Source organism: Passer domesticus, chromosome 3, assembly GCF_036417665.1.
Source record: "Passer domesticus isolate bPasDom1 chromosome 3, bPasDom1.hap1, whole genome shotgun sequence".
NCBI lineage: Eukaryota > Metazoa > Chordata > Aves > Passeriformes > Passeridae > Passer > Passer domesticus.
This window is the reverse complement of record NC_087476.1, coordinates 66663587-66687159: the sequence shown is the minus strand read 5'-3', so window position 1 is coordinate 66687159 and position 23573 is coordinate 66663587.

The following is a 23573-nucleotide window of genomic DNA, read 5'->3' as shown; positions in this document are numbered from 1 at the left end:
ATAGGTATTCCTTTGCTATTCTACCTTTCTTTCAATATGGAAGTTGCCCTCTGCAACTTATGCAGCAGCTGGAGAGAAACGGTAACACATATCCACCAAATACACCTTTTTCTCTCACAGAAGATACTTTCTGTGCTTGGATTTTGCGGGAGAATACTCTGGATGGAAAAGTCAATTTTTCATTAAAAGCCACTGAAGCTTATCTTTAAATTGGTGCCAAAAATGGTTCTTGCATTGCAACCTTTTGTGTCCGGATTCATCATGTAGGGAATTTTTACAGCAAATTCCACACCTCCTGCAAAGCATGATTTAAAATGCAAGCTCCAATACAACATTACCAATGGCCATGCCATGATAAGAGAGCAGAGAATACAATCATTGTTATAGTTTGCTAAACTCCACCTGGAGGACCTGGTGGCTAAATAGATTACTTGCTGACTTTTCACCTCTGGGATTCCAGCCCTGACTGGAGTGACTGAAAATCATTCTGATCAGTCAAGTGAAAAAAGACCAAAGTGAAATTAGACTGGTGGTTTCAGATCAGTTCCCTCAGTGCTGTACTTCCAAATCACAAAACCACAGCACGTTGAATGCTGCTAGCAGGGGAGAAACTGAGAGGCTTTGAGGCTTAATGAGCATGAATCCAGCTGCCTATCCAGCTCACAAACACCTTAACATAGACTATAACCACCCCATACAAACAGGCACAAAGTAGAATAAATGACTGTGGATTACCATACAAATTAAGCAGGAGGAATCCCTTGCGAACTTGTATTGAAATGCCTGCACTGCAATCACAATAATAAAATTGTTAATCATATTAGATTAATTCTGACAGCCAGATGATACTTTGGTAAATGTTTAAACCAAGTCTGTAACAGTATTTGAATATTTCTATTTTAAAAAAGAAATGCCTTTCTCTTTGCATTGCATTTGCAAAAACTGAACAGTCCTAGCACATCCCATGATCCATGTGTTAAGAATTATTTCAATTTGAAAATAGGAAAACTGGGGATCAAAGAGGCTGGAGTGTTTTTATCCATAGATTTTTAAGGCCAGAAAAGGAAAACGTGATTGTCTGATCTGATATTAGACCATCCACCATCTCTGTACAAAGCTAGACGATGAAAAAATCAATCAAGAAAACTGCTGTTGCCATGCAAGAATGCAAGATTTCAAACCCCAAGCTCAATTTCCTGTTAATTTATGGAACTAGGCATAGAAAATTTGCCTTGAAGCCAGTGTTTTACTGCAGATAAAACAGTCTTGCCCTGTGCTGCTGTCTTTGGTTGTAGCTTAGCCAGCAAAGACAGAAAAAAAAAAAATCCCATTTTCTACAGTGAGACAACTTAAATGGGAAAGAGAGCTGGCATACATGTATATGGGAAATACTCCATTAAATGACTGCTTGGAACCAGTCAGAAGAAAGACCTCTGTCATAGTTTGAATATTTGAGGGCTAGGTCTTTTTCCTTTGGTAATTTTTTATTTTCCTTGTCTAAAATCATATGAGATTGCTTCTTTATGGCAGAACCCACAGAAAATACTCATGTGCTACACAAACACAAATGATAGTGTAAGTACAGAAGAAACTGTAATTTTTACACTGGAGGTGAGATATCTCAAAAAGAAGTCTCATCAAGAATGTTTCCAATAAAAATGAACATTTTTATTCATGAGATTATTATTTGGGTGTATCTAGCACATTGTCATGATTTTCATTAAATGAAAAATCAACTGAGGTAAAAACAGAGCCTGTGAATTTCTCTAGGGGATCAGGCATCGTTCCTCACTCAAAAGCGATGTTGGTTTTGCACTGCAGAGCATTCTCAATTCTCACATCAGAGAAATAAACACGAGTTCTTATAAAGCAGCCACAGCAGCCCAGCTTCAGTTTACAGAAGTCTGACATTATTTTTCTCCCCAACCAACTATCTTCCATGCTCTGTTTAACGAGATTAGGGAATATTAGCAAATATACAAGATTTGACTGCTGTGAAAATGTGTGAGAAAAAATTAGAAGTCGATTGAAGCATCCTGTGTATGCGGAAGATTTTCAAATATGGTTCACTGCAGAAGGCTTGATTAGCTATACATGATTGCAATCACTAATTCTCTTCTTTAGGGTCATATACCTGCTCAGATGCCCAGGAAATTTTCCCTACAAAGAAAATGGGCTGTGTGTGCTCCACAACTCCTTCACTAACCTAATACTGAAAAGCCTTCTTAAACACTGTTTTTGACCATAGCTCATGCAAGCAATTTCCTGTTTGGAATTACTTGTCTTTATTTAATATTTATATTTATTGCTTTATAGGATTTTTCTTAATCTATTTTTAAATGGTTCACAGTATGGAAGTGCTTGTAGAACTTTTGTAAAACTTGCATTTAATGAAAGAGTATGCCAAAAGACCTTCTAGAAATCCAAAACCAATTTAAACTCCTGATATCTATTTAGCTATTGGCACAAAAATACATGGCTCCAAATTATTTCATGTATCACAGGCACCTTATACTGCAAGATCTCTCTCTCTCTACTCTTCACCTTCCTGTCTTTAACACTGTTGAAAAGAGACTGTATCCATATCCTGAGCTTTATTTTTTTGGCGCAATCTCTGACAACTGGGTTACTGGGACCTGGATTACTTACTGTAGTCTATTGAAAACCATGTAACATTATTTTTCTCTGGCAAGTCATATGTATTATAATAAAAACTTTCTCAGTGAGAACCTTGGTAAAAACTCATCTGAAATTAATTGGTCTCCATACAGACACCAAAATAAGACAAAGGAGTTGATACACTTTATCATAAAGGAAAGATCAGAATTGCTAATGGCATTTACTGCTATGCAAAAATAAGGGGTTAGATGCAAGTTAATTGCATCTGATGTTTCATCTATTTCATTATAGAAACTCACGCATTCTGCCTTAGAAGAGTACCACTACAGAAGATAATGTTTTCTTTTGATGCATCACCAGAAATTAAAACTGGCTTTTTAAAAAGTCTATTGGGGAACCAACATTTTCCACAATTTTTTTCATCCTTTACGTCCCCAAAATGGATTTTCTTATTGATTTTGGAGCTATCATATATTTTAGTCAACATTAGCCCAGCACACTGAAACATTGCTGGGTACATCTATCTCTTTTGCTCTCTGCTATTTAGATTTTGGATTATACAGTCATTCATCTCCCAGTGTGAAAGCCTGCATCATTTTCCATCTGTGCACCCTATTAATAATATTTAGCTATATTTTCACATCAACTTTTTTTCTTACCAGTCAATCTTAATTAAAAATAAAAATCTAAAAATCTACGCATGATTGTTTTAAATAAGCCTTTACTGTTTTCTTTCATGTAAAGAAGTGTATATTAATTTGATTCCTATTTTCCTATTTTCCATGTGCAACAGTATCCAAAATTGCTGCTGGTCCAACGAAATACTGCTAACAGAAAAAAATGTTCTTCCATTTTTTGTCTCAGTTAAGAGCTAGTCATTAGATAGGTACATTTTTCTTATTTAAGCATATCCGTGTATTAAGAATCTGTGTCTATTTGTACACAAAATGTAGTTCTTGGAGTATGAACAACCTGACCTGAGAGCTACTGCCTGTGAATCAGATGGAAGGATTTACCTTAGAATGAACTAGTATTAATGCAGGTCATTTCTAAAATGCTGAGACCAAGTTGCACATTCTTCTCTCTGCCTGGATATGAGATTATAACCTGATACCACATCCAGGTTTGCATTTCTAGAAGTTGGACATTGCATTCAGTCATACTTATTCTATTTGTCTTCTGTGGAAAAGCCATTGAGGGAAGAGATGGCAACAGTATCCTTGGCACCCTAGCTCGGCTGGGCATGTAACAAACACAGCATCTTCAAACCAGGACTCAACAAAAAAGGCCTAGGAGAAAGAATCTGTATTAAGAGTGAATCCAAGCTGTGATGTCATTCAAGTGTCCTTATCATGTGCCACAAGATGTAGCAGAGAGAAAAATATTTAAAATTAGTTAACCAAAAGAATAGGATGGTATGATCTTGATTTTCATATAGTATGTGTTAGTGATAAGTATTAAGGCCTAAATATTAACATCTAAATTCATGTCTAAGGATAGAGTTTTTCATTCATTCTTTAATACCTGCAGCTATGGTTAGCTGGGAAATCAACATATCCAACACCAAGGCACAGGAATCACAAGCAGGAGGAGGGGCAGAAAGCAGAAGCGCTTAAGGTATCATGAAGAACAGCATGCCTTCCCAACAACCAGCCTCAGGCAGAGTCCTTAGCAAGCAGGGAGAGAGGGAGAATGCTTAAATTTCTGCCTTTGTGAAAAAAAAAAACAAAAAACAAAAAACATTTTCCCTAAGTGAGCCCTACAGCTTATTTAACAATTCTTAGTTTTTGTTATATTGATCTTAGCTTTTGTGCAGTTTTTCTCCACAGTGGGAGCTGTATGCAAGCAATAGTTAGAAACTCCCACTCCCTGAATCTCCCACTACTGCGATGGGGTTCTTCAAGTGGAGGCATTAAAGTTAGCCCCCATTACACAGCAGTGTCACTCCCACTGGGTTTGTGAGAGGCGTAATTCTTCTCTCTCACAGAAAAAACCCCAATAAAACACATTTCATATGCCAGAGACCATCTCCCTACCAGCTATCTTTACTAGAAGGGCCCTTGAACACCCTTGAGTTCATTTATGCAGCTGATATTGGCAAGGCTTATTTTTTCCTCTTACTGGTGATTGTTGCTATTTTAGGGGAAATGCCGTTCGAAACAAAAGCACCTGTAATCACAGACACTTCATAAAGTGTCCTCAGGCACAAAAGCAGCCAAACAATGGATGCCTCCTCATACATTTGCATATATTTGGTTTCTGTATTCAGAGGAAGCTATTAGACATAAAGAATGGTTGAGAATGCTGATGTATAAAGACAACTGCATGATATATTTAAATTAGCCTTGCCCCCCACCCCAGCGATACTGCTTCGAACAGTATTTTTAACATGGCACAAAAAGAAATTTCCACACAACTACACTGTCATGAACTGAGATTATAGCAGCATATCCTACAAAAAACAGCTCAGGTTGGTAGATGTTCAGACATGGTCCCTAATGAATTAATATTTCCACCAATTGTAGGTACAACCCTAGACTCCAGGTGATACCCTGAAAACTTAAGTTTCTCTCACTAAATTAACAATTTTTTAAAAATTATAGCAATATTTGCTGTTTTTTGCTTTCCTAAGGAACAACACATTTGTACTTTCTTAGTGACCTCCTGTGTCTCGAATTTGTCCAGTTAGCATCATATCACTGTACAGGTAAGGAAACCATAACTGGTCACAAGTTTTCTAAAAGCAATGCTCCTAAATTCTCCTCTTCCCCAAATAATATCTCAAACACCTGTAAAAGGTAACAATGCACAAAAAAAGGCTACCAAATTAATTGTAGAGTTGAATACTATCTTATTACTAAAATTTAGGAAAAAAGTTTTATTTAGTCAACTTTGGCTAACCTAATATTTTTATTTAATTACCAAGATGTACTTCTGAAATCAATCACCAGAACTACAATAAAATTAAATAAAATAGTGAAGGGAAAATTAGAGCATTAAATAGTCTTATATAACAAATAGGCTCCCTTAAAAGAAGACTATTTGCAAATACGTAAAATATTAATCAACTTCTAAAAATATAAGCCAGAAAATTGTTGCAAGCTTATAGCTCTCATGCAGCCTATAAAAGCATTACCATTTTGTAGTTGTAATTAATTCCCCCAAACCAAATACATTCAGGAACAGTTACATTCTTTTTGCCCTCCTGCTACTACCACCCTTTATCTGAAACAGTTATTTCACTTTCTTCTCTGGTGTCTGCTCCCAAAACAGTAATCACACTCCTCAGCATTAATTGTACTGCACTTAACAAGCCAAACTCTCTTTGTAACCTGCACATGGTAGACATTCCATTTTTTAATTACCCTAGCTCCACCTGTCCCATTCAAATTCATTTTCCATGAGCATGGCTAAACAAAACTGACAGGTGAGTCCTTGCACCGTGCTGTACATAATGAATGCTCACCTATCTCTACCCAAATGCAGTTTTTGAGTGGATAACAACATAACCTTTTTTTATGGACTCAGCATACAGATACCTCTGATACATGGGGTTCTAGTAGGTTTGCTTTTTTTCTAACTCGTTGATTTGTCATTGAAGGGACTAGCTCGGTACAGAAACTGGTGTTCTATAAGGCTAAAAAAACTCCAGAACTTCTCTATCCCTAAAGCCAGGTACACAGCACACAACACTAGAGTGTAAGGCTGGGCCCATATTGTATGTCCTTGATCCAAGGACACATGTTGATGACAACAGTGACAGCAATTGCTATCATTTTTACTATCAGTATTATTACTGCTAGTGTGTGGGGTTTTTTTCAGACCCACACACTAGCTGTTTAACATACTCATACTAAAAACAGAAAAAGAACCCCATGTTGTAGACCACCACTGTAAGCACTTTTATGCTCCAAAATGAAGTTTATCTGCAATGCACAGCACACAGATGCCATATGAAAGCATATGGGACTGTTTGCAAGTGCAAAGCCTGTGGGAGTTAATTGCTACCAGCGCTGTCCAAACTGGTGGCCAGGAATGGTATTTGGAGCTCTCTGTTTCCCAAGCCATACCTGCCCATTGTCTTGAAGAGGGCATTAAAGCTCATCAGAAGGCATGCTATGAATTAGAGATCATGCTAAAAATCAAGAAGTACAATCTACACAAGTATTTAGCAGTCTACAAGTAATCCAAAAGAATGATCCCACACTTCCTAAAACTGAGTTTCATCACATTTCTATAATCTTCAAGTTCATCTTATTTTTCTCATCCTACTACATCAATCCTCTTTCTTTGCTGACAGTAAAGAAACCTCCTAAGTTTGTGTCAACTGCAAAAACAGAGCACTAAAACTTATTAGAATTTGATGAAAAATACTAATTACTCCATTAATTTCTTAATCTTTAAGAAATCCCACTTCTTTTTCACCCTCAAACCAATTTTTTTTTTTAATACAATCCACTACCACACCCTGTTAGCCATCTCTTACGCTTCCATATACTAATCTTCATCTTCCCTGGTTTAATAAGTCATTTTTGTCATTCCTCTCTACAGATAACTTGTTACACTTCAATATTATTCCTGTCATTACAGATTCCCTCAAAATTACTAATTCCAAACTGACAAACTTATTTGCAAATGGCCTCTGAAATCTGGGGTGTCAACTTTGTAGTCCTCTAGAACTGAACACACTAAGCTCTGGAAATTCAGATGCAGTAATTCCCATTCTTATGCAATCCATAACCCTCATGCTTTTGATCAGTACAGTCTTATAGAGTAGAAAATACAATTCATTATTCCTTTAGTCACACAGTTGAAAAACTTAACACTAAAGTTTTATAAGGATTTAAAAGGAGTGTAAAGTGTAAATCAGTCTTCTACAGTACTACAACTTTTATTACACTTTCATGGCAGTCTTTTTTGTGCTGTCTTAATACTCTTCAATTAGTTATTTAAACACATATTTTGGTTCAGAACCTCACAACAATAGTAAGGTAGGTTGACAACAATAAACACATGAAACTTTTTAAGCTTTTCAAATTCTGACCCTAGGGATGAGCTTCTGATGAGTCCAAATTTCATTGTTAAGTCAATCAATTGGATGATTATACATTATTTTTTTCTAAAATAAACATTCTACTTCAAAACTAACTTCTCAGCTAGTCTCCCTAGCCACTTACAAGATCTCCTGAATTTGACATATCTCTAAGAGAAGCAATTGAGAAATGGAAGGTGAAATACAGCCTCCATCAGGGGAGGGAGCAGATAAGGTCATACACTGATAAGGGATTTTACCCTTTTGCGTTTGCAAGCTTGCCAAAGGACCAGTGGCTGAAATAAAGTGGTGAGCTCCAGATTCATTCCAGGATGTACTCCACTTCCTGGCAGTTCAGGTAGATTATTTTCTTTCAATAATTTTCTTAGTGGAAAAAAGCAAACATATTTGCTCCCTTTTCCCTATGAAGGGAATAGGTTCAACTATGGCACGTCTCCAAAAAGCACTCCTTTTCTCCAGCACATCTCAAACTGGGACATCAGATTCAGTGAAACTTTTCGCTATCCTCAACTTGTTTGTGCCAGACACATTTGGAAACTATTCAAATGTGAATTTAAAGATTTTTGTGCCTCTAGTTACATGATAGTGCTTTGGGTTGTTTTAGTTTTGATATTTTTTTTCCTAAAAGGAGAGGTTTTGCTTCTCCTTCATTCATTGAAATGACAAAATAGCTTTAAGAACATATTTTATCTTTTTTACCTCTTGTTCTATTAAAAGACACAGTATAACAAAAAAGCATATCCCAATAAGTATTCCAAAAAGTAACAAAACCTCTGAGCTTATTCTCCTCTCAACAACTGAAGGAAAATAATAGGAACTACAGACTTTTTATGATAAAAAAGCTTTATCTCTGTGCAATCTACAAGGCAGTTTATTCATTATTTATCCATTCTTCCATTCATTCTACTATCCCCTTTGACTGTAATAATTACATTTGCAAGACGAAAAGAAAAGATTTCATTTTAAAGTCAGTTTTGATCCTTTTCCTTTGCCAGAACTTCTTGACCAAGCTTCCTTTGTCTCTCTGGAATTAAATGAAAGCCATATGCTGAAAACACGTAACTTGAAGACTCCTTCAGTATTAGCAATGTTACAGCTTGCACTGAGAGAACCACACTTAGAAGGAAAAAAAGCCCAAAGAGCTACTTTTCAGAAGCACTACACAAATCCTGACCTACCACTACTGTGTAGAAGCACAGAAGAATTGGTTTTGGAGCAAATCTACCAAGTAATCAGACGGATGCTCCTTTCTCTCTCCCAAAGACAACTAATTGAAGAATTGTGGAAAAAAAAAAAAAGAAATCCCACATTTACCTTAGAGAGGCAAAACCACAGTCTATTTATGGTCTGTCTGAAAATATCAATGTGCACAGAAACATGCACTGCACCTTGCCACATTTAGTTTCTGATGTCAGATGCAAAGCAGTATGTGAGCATGCAGTTTCCACTGGAGGAATGCCTTCATAGAAAAAAATCCTTCAATCTGCTCCATCTCAGCAACAGCAGCCCCATAGCGCAATCATTTCTGATAAGTAGCAATACATTCTCTCAGAAAAATAATTAATTATTTTATACCAGAAAGCTCTGACCAGACTGAAATCCCTCAGTCTCAGGATGGATTCAAACACAAACTCCTAAAAGGAAGTCAGCCATACAAGAGATTCCAGGAAAAAAAAAATAAAATATTTTCTACTTCAGAAAACCAGCTATTTAGGTCTTTTCTGTATATCACAAAATTAAATTTCATTACAGAAAAACCATATTATTCTACAGAATATGAGAAATAAAATCCTATCAGATGTATTAACACTTATTCTTTAGAAGTACTGTTTCCTAAATAGTGCAAATTCACTCCAGTTTTACTAAAACTGTTGGTAAAGCTGGTGAAAATCTCAGAAGTTTCACCATCTGCATTTATTTTTACAGAGTGTTAACAACTCTCCTATTATGGTAACTCCAACAAGCAAAGTATTTTTAAAAAGTAAGCTGGGTTTTGTTACAGATTTTTGATTATTTTTTCAGAAAGATATGACTAGAGAAAATTCTAGAAAAGATAGGTTTTTTATATAGGCTGTGTGTTAATGAATTATTCATATAAGTAACTGGTCATTACCACCTATAATTCTTCTGTGAGTCTCTGCATCTTAGCTACACTTTCCAAGCTACTGAGGATGGATTCAGGTTCCCTTCCCCAGTAGGAGACCAAAACATCTCATTTTCTTTCAGTGGGTTTTATCAGAAATTACTTTTGCCTGAATGCCCTTCTCTAAAATCTCACTAAAGCTCTTCACAGGCAAAATTATTTCACCATTTATAGTTTCTCTTCTTTTAATTAATAACCTAGGATATAATTGCAATATGACATTTCAAAGAGTGCAATTACAGTTTAATAAACCATGCGGGGCATTTAAAGGCAAAGTGCCCTAGGTTTTCAAGTACTCTGCATTATTTGCATACTCTTTGACATGCTTTGTGGTTTAGTCTGATGTGGCTTTTCTAATTAGAAATAAACATAAGTTAATCATTCAAGAGGCAAAGGGAAAGGCACAGTCAGAAAAAAACCCCAACCTATTTTGCAGTTATATGTTTATTCCATGCAATAATTTAGACACAGTTTACCCCCTCCCTTTTTTTTCCCAAATGGACTGAAGAAATAGACTGACATTGAGAAGGAGGGGAAAAGTCCAGCAAATAATACAGAAACTTAAAGACAGAATAATGTTCTGTTAATGTTTCTTCAGGAGTCTATATATCACCTCTGTCCACATTAGGTTTTCTGAGCAGTACCTTGCAGAGTTCTTCCACAGAGAACAATAAACACAGTTAGTTAACCAGATGATTCAGAAAGGAAGAATTTGATAAGGATATCACCCAAGTTCTAAATGGACTCCACATGACTCATTTATTACTTAATAAAATCTATGGTATTCATTATCTAATATTTTGGGACTATCTCCAGTGGGGATAATTATTTGGGGAAAAAAGTACAATCATATTATCTAGGAACAAGGTCAGATGCCCATACAACATAAAGATTTTATTAAATAAAGCAAGTGTTCATCTACTGTCTTGCAGGAAGCTCAGAGAAGATAAGGAAGCTCTGAGCATGGGAAGTTGTTGACAGACTTCATAGTACTGAGCAAAAACCAAATAAAGGAGCCATAATATTGAATAAATAGTGGTTCAAATTATGTAATTTAGCCTCCACTTCCAAACTACTATTTTCCAAAGTAGGTTACAACCAGAATTGTCAAGATCTTTGAGTGCTCTCAGGACACTCAGGCATCTGACAGACATCTGACAGTCATCTCAGGACGTTCTCAAAATGACTACCTTTGATAATAATTTTCCATGAAAATATGATCTTTTCCTACTTCAGACTACTTCTTAAGTCAATTATTTTTATAATAAATATTTATTGTGATGAAACATACTCTGAAAATTATTATTGGAAAATGAAGAAACTGGACCAACTCCCTAACAAAAAATCACTAGGCATTTTTTCAAAGAGAGAGAAAAAAAAGTTATTTTTATTCTTACAGTAATGACAGGATAAGAAATGATGTATCAACTATCTTTTGCAGTTCTCTAATTCCTTTTGTAAAATCTTACCTCAAAATATTGATTTTCCACTATTATCCCAATAAATTGCTAAATATTCTAACTAAATGTGTGTAAATTAGCAAACTAAGGGTTTTGAGAAGCATGCAGTATGTCTTCCTTCTTGCTGTGTGTATATTCCAGGTACCTTAACTATTATTTAACTACTTCATTCTATTTATTTTTTTGGGTATTTTATATTGTGTCATTTAAGTATTTGCTAGAACGTGCCCCAAAAGGAAAACCAATTTTTCACTCAGACCCTCAACATTCTCACCAATAATTTAATGGCCTTGAAACTGAATGCTACAAGCTATGTTTAATTATGTTCAGCACTACATGCTTTATTCAACCTTAAAAACCTTCACAGTAATATCCCAGTCTGGAAAGAGCTTTCTTTCCCTTTTCGCCCCTCCTCCTCTTCAATTTGTTACTATCATCTAGTAAAGAAATTTTCAATCCACAGCTGCTAGGAGGACCATAGAAAATCCTGAGACCACCAGGTGCTTACCTTATGCTTGTACTGGGAGATTTTCTTTTGCTAATTTCCCACTAAACTTTTAATAAAGCATTTTTGAAGGTGGTCAAAAGTAGTTTGTACTTTTATAAAGAGCAAACACACATGTTCTCCCAACCAGTTCTAGTAAATGGAAAGCAGCTGCTGTTTGTGCCCATGTCCCCAGCACCTGTGGGAACTGCTACCAAGGCAGATGGCCAAGAGGAGGATGAAATGAAGACGGATGAAGGAAAGAAGGAACCAGACGGACAATCCAAGATGGTATTCATCTAATTCTTCACAGTTCTATTTTTCTATTTCTTCCCTTCTGTCTCTCTGTCTGTTCCAGACTGAAAATCAGTTGCCCCTTTTCAAGACATTTTACAATTTCACAAGCAAACTAAATAAAAACATTAATTCTGCTTTTCTGGAGCTGAAAATGGTAAGCAAAATAAGAGTTCATTGACAATAGTGAAACTACTAAACAAAACACTTTTATTCCTGAGAAAAAGGGCTTTCTGATTATGTAACTCTCCCATCATATAGGAAACTTTTTTTCACGACAGTCCAACAATATTTGGAATTTATTTTCCTCAGTTCCGGATCATCCCGGCCTTTTATCTCTGTTTCTCAACCACCTTACTCCATTCCTGAAACCCGCTCTAATATGCATGTCAACCATTACTAAAAAGCATATAATTAGACTTAAATCAATAGCTGGATATCTGGCTTGTGCAGTGGCAAAAGTCAGGCAATTCACAGAAACAGCCCCTGGGGGATATCCTCTGCTGCTCTACAAGGTTTTAGGTTTTACTTTCTGCATTTTGACTGATTAATACAAAATGTACCTTGGCATTTTTGCTGCTTATAATGAAAAAGGTTTGCAACATACAGCAAGATAGACTTACATTTGCCCAATATTTCTAATACAAACACTACCTTAAATTTTCTGAATTACCACAGCAGATTTTTATTATTTCACACACACACACGTTCTCTATTGGTAAAAGCAGTAGCTGTTTAATGTTTTTTAATTAGAATTAAAAATCTGTTTATTTGATTTAATCAGCTCATTGAGCATTCTCTTTGTTCCTCTAATCCCTTGAATGGGGATGTCAAGGCATGTGATAGCACGCAGCCGTGACAATAATCTCAGGAGGTTATCTACCGCTGCCATTCATAATAACTAATGCATCTTAGCACTAACGAGACAGCCATACTCATTACAGGGGAAATCTACTCCTCCCCATGCATAAGAGCAAGGGCAGCAGACGGCTTTTGGCAAGGAATTATGGAGGTCTTTTGGGTATAGAACACATTTACAAAATGGGAACTGGCTCTGGAGCCCTCTGGAAAGGCTCTCACTCCATCACATATTTTTGTTCAGCATCTAGACTAAGCAGCAAATTGTAATTGTCTCTTAGTTTACTTTCAGATCTTCCTCCTGTTATACCACATTCAGAAGCTGCCATGGACTCATGGCTCTACTCTGCCACTGAGTATGAGTGCTATGGGACTCACCAGGAAAAAGAACCTTCCATATCCAGTCATGGATATGGATACCATATCCATAGTTCAGGATATATCTGCACATGAGATATATAACATCGGACTGTGAATGAATAGGTGTATGAAGTAAAAATCATGCCCTATTTTACTTCAAAGATAAGAACCTTCAATTAGACTACCATGTAAAAGAAACTCTTGTCGGAGTTGTTTAGCACCAGCAAAGACCACCAGAACTTTAATCAGGGCAAACCTCTTTTAGCTGTTTCAATCTAATTTCAGTTTCTTGCCCACAAAACTGAATGTTTTTGTCCACAATCAGTTGATACATCTATGTAAAAGCTATGTTAGGGTAAAAGATACTGCAACAGCAAAGAAAATTTTTTCTCTCTGGAGATGAAAATGTAGGCTGTCCCACTTAAGTACACCTACTATGTTTTTTTTAAAGTTTCCTCCTATTCCAGTTTCCAATTCACTACAATAATCTTCCCTGATAGTCACCCTGCTTCTCTTTACAAATTCATCAGTGTCTGAAGTTGTACTTCATGATGAACAAGAAAAATCTGCAGTGTGCTTCAAAGGATTGTGCAATGCTGATTAGCATTCATTTGAATGATGTGTGCACTCGACAAGGCAGGTAAAATAAGTCAATATGGTTATCATGAGTGTTCAGTCAATCGGTTTCCAGAGAACTACACAATTGTTTCAAGTAAGGCAATTTTTGCCTCTTTTCTTAAGCTATTTAGATAGAAAAGAGTTGTGCCATTATCCTTCAGCCTTGAAGAGAGATGATGACTTGGTTTTTTCTCACTAAATTGCAGCTCCAAACTTTCAAAGAACAAAGGAAAACTAGAATGCAAGGGCTATCATAGAAGCACCATAAAGTCTTTCAGGGTTTATCACTGTCAGGTTTAAATTGTGTGGGTTTGTGGGGGTTTTTTTTTGTTTGTTTGTTTTTTTTTTTTTTTTTTAATCCAACAGTTACTTGCATTAGTAAAATTTTGTTTTCTTTTTTACTTTATCTTATACGGGCCATGTGGTTGCCTTTACCTACACAACTGAAAACACTTCTGGGATTTCTACTGAAGCCTAAGTCTGTGCCATTATTTAAGCATTCATATTCATGTTTATGCTTCATGGCTGCAGAAACGTGGTGAATATCAATCACTAAAGTCCCATCTCAAAAAAGCAGCACAGAAATTTGCAGGTCAAACCTCTATGAAGTGATTAGGTCCTTGCTAATTGATATAGCAGGACGAGTTCTGTTTAGCAATATGTAGAGAAATAATAAATTCCTTAAACGCATCAGAGTTACCTGAGAGCCTTACTCAGTGACACTGAGATCAGAACATAACTATAAATAGCAGCAGATGAGAAAGAACAGTACATACTGGGATGCTTACCTGTTTTTCCTAGAGGTGATACCTGAAAGGGCTATTACTACAGAAGAAATAAGTTGGAAGAAATATGATATCCAAATTCCTGTTAACTTCTCCTAGAGATGAACCTCAGAAGCTGCAGAATCAGACTCCCCTTTTTTGATGACAAATGATGATAAATGGATGGTTTTAAGCCTTTATTTGCTAACCACATGATCACATAGCCCAATGTAGCAACCACAGATACCACAACTTATTTTAAAAGAAAAGAATTTCCATGCCACATGTTTTGAGTGGCACATTTTAATGGCTGCTCAGTCTGATGACTTGGATATCATGTCCCATCTTCAAAGAGTGCATCATTCTGCACAGGTAATTGCACTGACTAGAAACGGCATCTCCCCATCAGAACTGATTGAGGAATTAATTCACTCCATTTGGTGGTAGGTTTGGAATCAGCTTGGGTCCCTGACTCACTCCATTTACTGAAGTCAAGTCACCTTCTGGTCAAATATTCAGGCCTTCTTGAGCAACAGAGAAAAATTATGCAAGCAATTAAAGATAGCATAAGTTTCAACTTAATCACAATGCAGTCTAGTAAGAATGGAGTTATTTCATAGATACCTATTGTATGCCCTCAAAAGAACTCACAGGCAAGAGATATTGTTAGGCAACAAATCCAGATTTGCCTTGTGCAGTGAAGTGTGAAGAGAGGGGGAGCTTCTTTTCCAGCTGTAATGAATTCAGTGCAAGCACATTAACAAGCCACTTACTTCTATTCTGATTTATCTTTACCATCAATTAGATAACTTTTATTTATGCCTTCGGGCTGTGCTGTGTTGGCACTTGCTGTGCACTCTTACCCCTGTGAATTTATTAGCCAAAGATGTAATTTAATCAGTGATTTCAATTTACCACCAGCAAATCACATTTACTGTCATTATTTCTGATAATGTTTTTCAACCATGTGGGGTTTTGTTGTGTTTCCTTTTTGAATAGTGTCTTCAGTATTGTCCATCTGATCACATTAGGCCTCAACCTGTGCCAAAGAATGTACTAACTTCCCGAGTTCCAACTCTCTACTACTCTACAACATATCACATATGTTAGAAACATAATCAAATTTTAAACTAATGCCTCAGGACAGTGACTTTTCTATCTCAGTTATAGTTCTGTTACTTTCCGGATACTGGTCCCAATGGTCTCAACAAAATGATACCAACTCTCCCAATGATATCAACTAAACCTGTGTGAGTCGGGTAAGAATGACAAAAGATAACGGAGCCACTGCTTTGAGCTTCCCCTCAGGCACCTTTTATCATTACTTTGCAATATTAGCATTCCCAATGAATGACTGGCATGTCTAGGACAAGTAGCCAAGGAGCAGTAACCACAATAAATATGCCATCTGATTTTCAAGGTTATTCTAGCTGATTATGCCAAAAAGTCCCTCAAGTGGCTTCCACTTTGAAGTACCAGCAACAGGAAAGACTTCATGAAGCTCCCACCTACGAATGCTGCTAACAGCCTTGCTTGGTGAAAGAGGTGAGAAGGGCACTAAGTCACAACAAGAGTCTCCTACAAGGGATCCTATAGACTCTGCAAATATTACTCACATATTTTCTAGGCCTCTGTTTTCAACTTAAGGTTAATTTCCTTAAAGGCTTAACTCCTTTGTAACCTGCTTTTCTGTGGCATGAGGAAACAAGGATCATTATGATTTTTAATACATAAAATAACAAAACTAAAGGAAGACTGAAGCACTTCCTCCATATAAACATGACATTTATAATTTTTAAAATTCAGTTCAACATGAATATCTGATTGGTTTGCATATAAGCTCAAGGTACTGAACAAAAGGGTGCTGCAACAATGGTCTTCAAAACAAAAGAAAGGAAAAAGATGAGACAAATGGTGATAGATTAATAAATAATGAATCAATTAGGACTTAAAAGGTGTATTCACTTATTAAAATCAGTTTCTCTCATCCCAACATTTCATGATTCTCTTTGATACTAAAATGAAAACATTGATTACAGATTATTATTTCTAGATAATTTGCTATGTGTATAAACTGTAATTCAGATGTTAAACATCAAGCTGTTACTGAACAGTATTTTGTGTTTTATTTGTTGTGTTAGCATAATTTTTTACTGTAGTTATATTTACTTTACCTAGAGTTAAAAGCTGATATGGTTAATGCATCTCAAAATATATGAGAAATAAACCTCTGAATAACAGTATTTTACACCTTTTTAATGAGTAAAGACTGTTAATAACAGCAGTGAGTGAAAGTACTTGTAAGTATTAATGTCTATTCATTCTACAGTATAGTTCCTCACATGCACGCTTATAATTAGGAAGACTTATGGAAAGCAATGCAAAACTAATCAATTAGGTAATATTGAATTGGAATATTACCTTCCTGAAGTTCAAAAGACTTCTTAACATGGTGCAAATCAGTGACAATGAAAATAACCATTCTTCAAAGGAAAGAGATGTTTACATTCATTTGGGGAATCTGCACGTTTTCTTTAAATGAGATTTCAAATGTAAAAGTTACACCTACAGTGTGTCTGTAGGGTTCACAAGGCTCAGTCTTATTACTTTAAATAACCTGTGTCAAATCCTCAGATGCACCAACCTACCTTTTTGGCAGGTCAATAGGGACAGATTAGGCAGACTGTCCTGCCTGGCACTCCTAAATTTCACCTTTCTATCACCCAATAGAATTAGTATATTAAAGGAAATAATATGGTCAGAGCTCTGTTTTACTAAGTATTGTAATCAATTCAGACACAGAACAGACCCCAAAAAGGATGGCCCAAACTTCATCAGAATCAGGACCAGCAGTCAAGCAATTTTTAGCAGTTAGAAATCTAGGCCATTGTCTTTACCTGTTTTTGTCAATGACTTTGGTTATCTGCCACCTATCATGACCAAACTGCAGCAGACTCCCAAAATCAATTAAGATCCCAGATTAACATTCTTTATAATAATAGATTAAAAAGAGCTTTCAGTTTCCTGGAAGAGTTTTTAAGGTGAACTAAAGCCAATGGGGTATGAAGGAAAAAACTTAAAAGCCCTCAGAGGACAAAACATGATTCTCTCTAAAGCTTAATTCTTAGTTCACAGCACAAAATAGTGTAAGGGAATTGTGTCTGATTTGCTACAATTTTAGTTCCTTACTTGTTTGATCTTTTATCTGTAACACACCACAAATAAAGTTTTACAAAACATATTTAATTTGTACTAGCATTCATCTTCCCATTGAAAAACAAAAGAATCCTTTTCTAAGTGTTCTCAAGGTTGAATCTTGCTGTATTTAATAAAGGAACAATGAATTTTTTAAAAAGGCAAACAAAGGGCCAAAAAAGAGTGACAAACCTGCTACCAAAACCAGTTTCAGATCTTTCCAGATATCCAGATGGTACTATCAGCTGGACAGCAAAATTTTCCTGCATTACATGCCTTCAAAACTCAGAAGACCTAGATGTACCACATCACACAGTATAGCCAGAATAATCCCAATGCTAACCAACAATAAATTGGGTATTACAGATTTCAGAGGTATTACTACAAAAAGAACATTTGTACTTCATCACTGCAATCAAAATAACACTCAAATAAATAATTTAAATTCTGGACGTCTCAGAGTACTGAAAACAAATTCTATTCCATTCTCAGAAAAAATTTGCCAAGAGAATCCATTGTTGATCAAAGGCCTTAAGTATTTAGGCTTTGCATACATATTATGTGTTATCTGAGGGAGCTACTGATGCTAGTAAGATATATAAAGCAAAGACTAGTAAAAGGTTATCTCCTTCTATACTTAAATGGCTTCATCAGAAGTCATCAAAATGCAAAGGTAACACAGTAACTCAGCAGCTAAAGAGTACCTGACTTCCACCTGCATTCTTCTTCTTAAATGACATATTTCTAACACAATTACTTAAATAACAATATACTGCAAGGCAGCACAAACTTTTTGAGAGCGTGAATAACTCTTATCTCCCACAGAGGACACTGGGAAGCGGCAGCGCTCTGCACCTTGAAGAATCACACCTGGAAATTTCACATAAAACCAATGGGATCTGGCCTGTCCTAACACTGTGATTCTTGGATGGTTAAACACACGTGGACAGGGACACAATGACAAAGCTAAGATGCTTTTTTAATGAGAGAAATGAAATGGCATGAAGGCAAGCATCTCTTCAGAGGAGGACCATGCACATAGTCAGCCAGAAATAGAGAATATGTAAAGACAGCATGCTTGTTTCTAGATTACTAGATTAAATACGGCACTACAAAACCAAAAGCTTCACAAATTAATTTCCTTGAAGGGTCTCCAAAAACTTGGACTTCCAAAGCGTGATATCTACAAAACAATAAATGTTCATCTTACAAAGCTCTTTGTAAAGATGTATGAAAAGGAAGCTCAGTCTAATTCACCACTTAGGCAGTTAAGGAGTGCTTCTTTCAGCATTCCTCTGTGGCCTGTGTCAACCCCATTATTCTTAATAAGATAAGGATGTCTTGACACATGTTTCATTTTCTGTAATAGTCAAAATTGGTGATGCTGGAAAAGCTTTCAGGCACATGACCTCCCTCTATCTAACTGCAAGTCAGCTCTTGTTTACAAGTGCTGGTATTGTGCTGTGCTGGTATCATTATCTATATTATCTGCAGCACAGGTTGCATTATAGATTTATTTCATAATGATTTTTTTTTTCCTTTGGATGAAAATTCTGTTTGCATGGTACCTCAAAAAAAGTCTCCAGACAAAACAATATTGGCATTTTTTAAATTTTCCAGCCTGTTAATACTAATAGCACCTCATATTTCTGCCATGAGTCATTCACTGGTACCCAAGTGCTATATGAACAATAATTAATTATGTTTCTCAACATGCTGGCAAGGTACCATGGCTATTATTTTCATCTTAACAAGAGATTAAATTACTTGTTCAAGGATGCAGAAACAAATCAGTGATTCAGATGGAAGGTTTGAATCCTGGGTTCCTGCTTCTTGATGACCAACATTTCCTCTCCTTTTGCTGGAGAGAAATAATCATAAAAATTTTCAAGAGTTATCTGTTAAACATCTAATTGTGCATTGTACAAACTATCAGTATCGGTGTGCATAAATACATCGCCACCCAACCATTTCATCTTCACTCTAAGACAAGTAACTTCAGCAATAATGAAAAAGGAGATGTATCAGAAAGAGATCAAAGGTTAATTGTTATCACATTAGACTCTAAAAATATGCTCCCCTTAACACCTCATGACAGATGCCAGAAAAACAGACAGAATCTGCCACAAGGGAAGAAAAGATGCTAATTTGCAGATAAGCCAGCTATAGTCTACAGTAATAAAGTCAGTTCTTGTTGTTTCTTAATAATGAGCTGTCAGACGGTGGGATTACAGTGTGGTTTGACACCAAACTACTCACAAAGAGCCACAGTGTTGTGACGACACTCATCTCCTTCACTCCTCTGGGATATTTCAATTCCATTACGTTTAAAATGGAACCCAATTTCCCTGGTAGAACAAACCAACTTTGAAACCCTTAATGTAATTCTGTGGAGTGAGTGGGCATGAGGGAAACCACTTCATAAGGAAACAAAATCACATTACTAAATCATCATTTCTTACAAATACACTGCCTACTCTGCCTGGTACCCTCCCTTCTTCTTCCCCTTGCTCCAGGGCACAACACAGTACTGTGCAGTACATTGCCTTATGAATCTTCTTCAAGTACCCAATTATCCTGGTGCACCAGACTTGTCATTACCATGACAGCTGTGTGTAGCATGCAGTACATGCTGTCAGAGGTGAAAGATTGTACACGGGCATCCTGCATTTCCATTACAACATGGAAAGGAAGACAGACACAGACATGCGCACACCCCAACAAACAACTTTGCTGAAGATGCTGATTAAAAGCAGAATTTAAGATGCTTTTTTTAAGTGGCAATAAAATTGCCAGGCATTCCAGTGCTGTCTATGCCTCCAGCAATAGCCCTCCTGTGTGTTTTTTGTCATGATAATCGATAAAGTGGCATAAGTACATTTTGAGCACTTTTAAACAGAGTTGAATAAAACACTCCATCAGCCTGAAGTTCCTCCAGAAGAATTAAACTTCGTATTTTCTTTCCTCTGACCAATTTTCTTATTTTCAAAAAGTAAATAACTCATTACTTTTCACAAACAGAGACTCAAGCACAAAATCTCACAGGGTATCTCCACAGTGCTGGATTAGTTGTGCTGCTTTAAAGAGCCTCCCATGCACAGAAAGGTGCACAGAAGTGATATGGGACACTCACCCTCTGGGTGAAAAATATTGGCTAAGTGCACACATCTGACCCAGGACACATCTGGCAAACTGAATTGTGATGGATCAAACCTGGCACTCACATGGCGGGAAGCAAGCCCTCTAAGCATATGTTCATGCAAGGTGACATATGCCCTCAGTTCCTACTAATGCCAATGAAAACCATACCCTGGAAATATCACAGTCAATATCTCACTGCATCAGGCCGTTTAAGGACAAACCTGCAGGACAGATGAGTGGTCACGGTTCTTAAGAACGTGCTGCAGCTTTTCTAATTACACAGTGTTTGGCACTTAGGTTCTGCATCTCACTTCCTCCTCCTTGAATTACCCCCAGCAATCCCTTACTAACTCCTCATGTGATCATGCAGTTCATTACAGCTGTAAATACAAACACCTTTTTTCCACAATCCATAATTATTAGAAAACCAGATGGTACAAAAATACCTAGAATAAAAGTGAGATAGGGAGATTTCTTCTTCCCTGAGTAATGGATTTTCTATTTTAAACCAATGTATAATAAACCTATAGAAAACAATAATTACAGAGAGTTAAGGACTTTTTCTAAAGGCAAGCAGGCTGAAAAGGCTGTGTAATAACTCCTAATTCAAAATTAATTTGATCTAAATTAATAGACACAAATGGAAGCAACCTGAAACCCCTGGTCAAGTATTCTAATACCAGCACTTGAGAAGATGTATCTTTCAGTCTGAAATGAAAGAGAAAGGGAACAGCTGCAGAGAGAGAAAGGAAGTAAGCAGAGAGCTCCCACCTCTCTCCTTTGCAAAGTGGCAATGAGGTGTTTATTACTCAGCATCAGCTGCTTAGTTTTCACGGGATGATATAACACACAAAGCTTCTGAACACGATCTAGAGGTAATACCCTGTGCAGGCACAGCGCATTTATATTTATAGAGGACATGGGAGGCTGAGGTTATGGGGACTCAGTGCAGAAGCCTTTCATTCCATGCTCCACATAACCAAAGGACAACCATCAGTTCCTTGGAAGAGCTGTACAAAATCTGTGCTCTGAAATCAGCGTCCTGTCATGAAATATGATAGTGCTGTTCTCCTGTTTAGATAACACCACTCCTTACTGAACAAGAAGCACTCAGAAAGCAGCCTCCCTCTCAGAGTCAATTACACAGAGGACAAAAAAAAAAATGCCTAGACACAGAATAAGCACTGAAAGGTAAGGTTTCAGAAAAATGTTTAAAAAATAGGAACTGAAACACTCTTCAATATCAAACATTTAATCCTTCATAATTTTTCTTTACTGCAAAGGCCCAAGAGCATCACTATCACCTTAACAGCACAGTCCCACCAATGTCAACAACAGACTTAAGCCCATGTGAAAAACAGATCTTTGGAGATGGTGTGGGAATTAAGACAGTGAGATAAGGAAGTGGTGAAGGGTGGAAAAACAAATAACAGCAGCAATAAGAAAGTGAGTTCTAAAAACCTAAACTCATTATTTGTGTATTATCTTGTAGGAGCAGCTCTGACAAAAACCAAACCCAGCAGTTAATCTAACAAATACAAAATATGCATAATTTTTACTAGTTATGAAAACTGCAGCTGTTTTATAGCAGAAGGTTATGAATTTCCATATGGTTTAGATTATTATAATGTCTTTTAAAACCTACATCAAACTAACTATTCACTTGTGCATATAAAGTGCACAAGTGAACTTTTTCATCTCTCTGATAATGACATTTTTCTATCTCATGTGAATTTCTTTCATTTTAAATTATGCATTATCATTTTTTCACAAAAAGATCCAATACTTACAAAATTTTGCAAATGCTTATCTTATCATATATTCCTAAAGTAAATATCCTCTTGTGATGCTGCAAGGTCAGAGGCATAGAATGCACACATGATCATGTCAGTGGTAAGAAGGAGCTATAAATATCTTAATTAATTTTATTACTAATCTCACTCCCAAGCTCCTTTCAAGTTAGCAAATCATCTTCACCTTGCTGAAGCCTTGTGAGTGGGAGCACTACACAGCTGGAGGATGTGACAACTTTTCTGTCACAAGGATATGCTGCATAATACCTGGACAGCATCTCTGTGAAGCTGGTAGGAAGGCAGAGAACACTTCAGCTTTTTAAGGGCATTTAGTGTGACTAAGTTCTGGCTCATCTTAGTTCTGTAAAATTACTCTTATGCTTAAGATTTTTTTTTCCTTAGCATCTATTAGCCCTGTGAATGTTAAATCATCTGCAATTCTGGCTTTAAAAAAGAAATCTGCATAGCCTGGAATTAATAGTCTTGAACAATGTTGTGCATTTTGGTAAACACATACGAATCACTTCCTAATGTGCTGTGTAGGAAACCAGAGGTGCTAAATACAACTTCCATTCTGAAGAGCAACACTAAAATTAGGGTTTATGTCTGAGTTTTTCTGAAAGACAAAAAATAATGTACTATATTTTAACAAACAAAATGAGAATTTCAGAAATCACTTGGTGATAAAAGGATCCATTTACTTGAAAGTGAGAGGAAATTACTCTCTGAATATTTATTCCCTTGCACCTCTGCACATACTTGTATACCCAACAACAGAAATTAAAAACACC